This window comes from Triticum dicoccoides, chromosome 6B (assembly GCF_002162155.2).
Source record: "Triticum dicoccoides isolate Atlit2015 ecotype Zavitan chromosome 6B, WEW_v2.0, whole genome shotgun sequence".
Classification (NCBI taxonomy): domain Eukaryota; kingdom Viridiplantae; phylum Streptophyta; class Magnoliopsida; order Poales; family Poaceae; genus Triticum; species Triticum dicoccoides.
The window spans coordinates 718,314,126-718,319,347 of record NC_041391.1 but is presented as its reverse complement, the minus strand read 5'-3'; the positions used below and the strand labels follow the sequence as shown (position 1 = coordinate 718,319,347).

Below are 5,222 nucleotides of genomic sequence, written 5' to 3'. Positions count from 1 at the left end.
TAAGTTTTGGGACATACAATTTATATTTTGTTAGTCATAATCTACAGTCAAAATTCAGCACAAAATATGAAGGGGATCAATAAACTGAGACGGAGGTAGTAATCAAGTTATTGGTTGACTTTTTGGTTTCTCTATGCAGCTAGAGCTGGCAATAATAGGGCCGGGTATAACTCTAAAGGGAAAACAAAACAATGTGTCTTAGACGTGATAATAGAGGTTTAGTGGGATATATACCTCTATTGTCCCACGAAACAAGAAAGGCAAGGGCCTGACGAGCGGCTTAACTAATCAGATCTCAAACCTCTCCTGCCCACTAACTAATCAGATCAGATCCCCTTGCCTTCTCACTCCACTGCCTGTGCCTGGCGAGCTGCATGGGCTACTCCGCGGCGGATCCATCCTGCTAGGTACGCTCCCGGCTCTCGTCTCCTCCTATGCCGCATCTCATCGGCACGGGATCCATCTGTACCTCGTTGAGTGCAGCGATGCTTGCCTCACCTTCATTAAGCCATTCTCTACCAACAGGGTTCAGAACTTCAGATCTACTCCATGCAAAGTTTTAAATAGCGCGCTAAGCATCTTAGCGGCGGACCTCTTTCAAATGCTATAGCGTGCTATAGCGGAGCTATAGCGCGCTATTTAAAATGTTTATTCATTTGTTTGGACCAAAGTCTCTTAGCGCAAGACCTTTTGTAAACGCTATAGCGTGCTATAGCGGAGCTATAGCGGGCTATTTAAAACAGTGACTCCATGACGTGCTAAAGAGGAAATAATCAACTATTTACCGTGAGTGCGTTTGACGGACACCTCCAGCGAGCTATCTCTTAGCTGCTGCTGCTGACGAAAAATCCAGGCTCCACGACTGGTACGATCCCATCTCTACTACTCTGCTTCGATCTCCGGCTGCCACACGGAAGCTGGCGTGGTAGCGATTTCCAGTAGCTAGCTTGTTCAGTGTTATAATATGCTGGGAATATCGTGGCTTACTTCCATCAATTCTCTTGTCAGGCTGTACATTGAGAACACTGCCGCTGCATTAACTGAGCGAACTCTCTTCGAGCATCGCCATGGAGGCGGCTCTTGTCAGCGTGGCGACGGGGGTCCTCAAACCTGTCATAGGGAAGTTGACAACTCTGCTTGGCAACGAGTACAAGCGTTTCAAAACAGTTCGCAAGGAGATCAAGTCCCTCACTCATGAACTTGCTGCCATGGAGGCTTTTCTCCTCAAGATGTCTGAAGAGGAGGATCCCGATGTGCAGGATAAAGTATGGATGAATGAGGTGCGGGAACTGTCCTATGACCTGGAAGATGCCATCGATGACTTCATGCAAAGCATCGGTGATAAAGATGAAAAGCCAGATGGTTTCATTGAGAAGATCAAGAACTCACTAGGGAAGTTGGGGAAGATGACGGCTCGCCATCGGATTGGCAAAGAGATTCAGGATCTAAAGAAACAAATCATTGAAGTGGGCAAGAGGAATGCAAGATACAGGAGTCACGAGGCCTTCTCCAAGACTGTCAATGCGACCGTTGACCCTAGAGCTCTTGCTATATTCGAGCATGCATCCAAGCTTGTTGGAATCGATGAACCCAAGGCTGAGATAATCAAACTTTTGATGGAAGCTGATGTTCGTGCTTCAGAGCAGCAACAGCAACAACAACTGAAGATAGTCTCCATTGTTGGATCTGGAGGTATGGGCAAAACAACTCTTGCAAACCAAGTGTATCAAGAGCTCAGAGGACAATACGAGTGTTGGGCTTTCGTCTCAGTTTCACGAAATCCAGACATGACCAAAATCTTGAGAACCATTCTAAGTGAAGTGGCTAAGAAAGACTATGCTACCACTGAAGCTGGGAATATACAACAACTCATCATCAAGATCATAGATTTTCTAGCAGACAAAAGGTTCATTCTGTCTTTAATATTTTTTCATTTCTACTTGTCATCTTTGAATGAAAAAAAATAGTTACTTAGATGTCATACGAAGATTGTACTAGTGGAATTTGTTAAAAAGTTCCATGTAATTCTAAGCTCACAAATCTCCTTCATTACATAGGCACATCGCTACTCCCTTTTATTGTGTAATTATATGGCATAAGTTTGTGTCAGGAGTAACACTACATTCTCACAGTACTAACTTGGCTCACTTTTCCTTCTAATTCTCCTTGAGCTCCCTTAACATCCTGCTCTATAATTATCCGTGCACTTTACCTCATGACTGATTTTGCAAGTGTGGCATCCAAGTTACCCTGATTTTCCGACAAAAGTTGTAACATATGCCCTTTTAGCACTTGTGTGATTATCCTTTTCATTTTGTCAATCTTAACGTGTTTCGTTTACTCTTTGTCTGTCTACGTAGCACACTTTACTTTATAGCTATGCTAATTTTTCCTTGTACAGGTATTTTGTTGTTGTTGACGATATATGGGACGTGGATACGTGGGATATTATTAAGCGTGCATTCCCCACTACAAGTTCTACCAGTAGAATAATCACCACCACTCGTATGAACAGTATCGCTCATTTATGTTGTTCATCATTCAATGGTCATATTTACAATATAAGGGCTCTTGATATGGTGCACTCAAGACAGTTATTTCACACAAGATTATTCAAGTCTGATGAAGATTGCCCTTCATACCTTCAAGAAATTTCTGAGCAGATATTGGAAAAATGCGATGGGTTACCTTTGGCGATCATTGCTATATCTGGTTTGTTGGCTAACACAGAAAGAACAAAAAATATATGGAATCAAGTAAAAGATTCAATTGGCCGTGCACTTGAAAGGAATCCTAGTGTCGAAGGAATGATGAAGATTTTGTCACTTAGTTACTTTGATCTTCCTCCTTATCTAAAAACTTGCCTCTTATACCTAAGCATATATCTAGAAGATTCTACTATTGAGAAGAAAGGCCTGATAAGAAGATGGATTGCTGAAGGGTTCATTCATAGAGAGGGCAGATACACGGCATATGAGTTAGGAGAAAGGTGTTTTAATGAATTACTCAACAGGGGTTTGATCCAACCCGCAGAGACAAATTTATATGGCATAGTGAAGAGTTGTCGAGTTCATGACACTATTCTTGATTTCATCACATTCAAGTCCAGAGAAGAGAACTTCGTTACTTTACTTGGTGTACCCATTTTGACAAATGAGAACCAAAGCAAAGTTGTTCGTCGACTCTGTCTACAAGGTGTCGAAGAAGGAAATTCAACAATACTGACAGCAGGTCTGGTGTTGTCCCATGTCCGATCCCTTATTTTGGTTAGAGGTCTTGTGGAAATCCCTTCGTTGGAGGAGTTCAGCCATTTGCGTATTCTCGACTTGAGCTTCCAACCATTGGAGGATCATCATCTTGAAGTTATAGTGAGGTTGTTCCAGCTGAGGTACCTAAACCTCCAACGTACAAAAATAAGTAAGCTCCCAGAACAAATTGGTCATTTAGGATGCTTAGAGGTGCTGGACCTAAGAGGGACTTTTGTAAAGGAATTACCTGCATCTATTGTTAATCTTAGAAAGTTGATGCATCTACTTGTTAGATCCGCTTTGGAATATTCATTAAGATGATGCTAAATGTCCTAATGGGATTGCGGAGATGCAAGCACTGGAGACATTGGAAATTGTGAGGGTTGCAATCCAGCCATTGGACTTCCTGTGTGGCCTTGGCCAACTCCAGAATTTGAGGAATCTGCAGCTTGATCTTAGTATCAAAATTGATTATGACACTAAGGATACATATGTGGTTGGGGAGAAAAGCAACAAAGCTATGGTCTCTTCCATGTGTAAGCTAGGCACCCAGAACCTCCGCTCCCTTCATATTTATAAAGGGAGCAGCCTCTTGCAGGAACCTTTGTGTCTGCCCACCCTCGAGAAACTTATTACCAAGTCTTCAGTCATCCCGCGAGTTCAGAGATGGATGAGCTCCCTAATAAACCTCCAACAGCTACACATTCAATTGGTGACAGTCAAGCAGGATGATCTCTGCATTCTTGGGGGCTTACCCAGTCTGCTCTTTATGCATTTGGAGGACTTCCAAGAGCCCAATCTGTTGATTATGCATCTGCTGGGACAAAGTTTGCCAAACAAAAAGCTCAGAATCAGTGGTGAAGTTGGGTTCCAGTTCTTGACGATTTTTATTTATGATGCACATTCTCACCCGATAGATCTGATGTTTGCGGGAGGATCCATGCCCAAGCTAGAAAACCTCATGCTTAATTCTGTGGGCAGAGTTAAAGGTGATAGTCCGGACTTTGGAATCGAGAACCTCCCTTGCCTCGTTACTGTCAAATGTGTAGTAGGGTGCAGCGATTTCAGGGTTGATGCCGTGAAGAGTGCCATGGAGAGAGCAGTCTGCACACATCCCAACCACCCTAGCCTACACTTTGAGAAGAATTGGCATATATAATTACTTTCTCCCCAGCTTTGATTAAACAAGCTAAGAAACCAGGAACGGAGAGTTGACGCTGCTCGTCGTCCTGCCCACCGATTCTCAAAGTTTAAGAGAGTTTAGCTTGATTTCTATGTCGGTTATGATACACTGTATTCTCTCTGTTGGATACTGTATTACGTATGACATCCATGCTTTCTATATTTTTCATTTGACCAGCAATTAGTTGACAACATGTGGAATCCTCCTAATACGGACATTAACTGTTTGACTAGTTTCATTTTCTGCAACAATCAATCTTCCTTGTTGATGGTTTAATATTATTTGTAGCTCTTCTGATTAGTTCTCTCAACAATCCGGAGGCTGTTATATAACCCTGCTTACAGTTGTTTACAGCTTAACATATGCCTGGTATGTATATATTGCTGTCAAATAAATCTTGATTTTACAGATCATATGTCAATCACTTGCAGTGGTGACGAGATTATCACTAGCAGATTGGACACTAGAGTGCTGTGGCTGATCGATGCTGTTGGGTACAGTAGAGTATCTGTGCACGTGATGAAGTAGTGCGGTGGCAATGCAAGGCGTTGGTACAAAAGTTTCACCACCTGGTTCAGTATAGCTACAAGCACTATACTGCATCCAAGTACAGCGTCCAAGTTGTCATTCAGAAAATGTGTGTGTTGTCTCTTGTTCTGGCGGTGTCCCTAGATAACTGCTGCAAGCACGCTTCAGCGTTCACTTAGAGATACCAATATTTATTAGGCGTCGACAGCAAGCATGCACTTTGGCAAGCTAGGCAGCTGATATTTGGAAGCTCAGTGCCTCCT

General features: G+C 42.7%; 1 pseudogene; it reads left to right on the top strand.

Moving 5' to 3' along the window:
• The first annotated feature begins 669 nt into the window (after positions 1 to 669).
• On the top strand, positions 670 to 4,631 carry LOC119325631 (annotated as a pseudogene).
• The last annotated feature ends 591 nt before the right edge of the window (positions 4,632 to 5,222 follow it).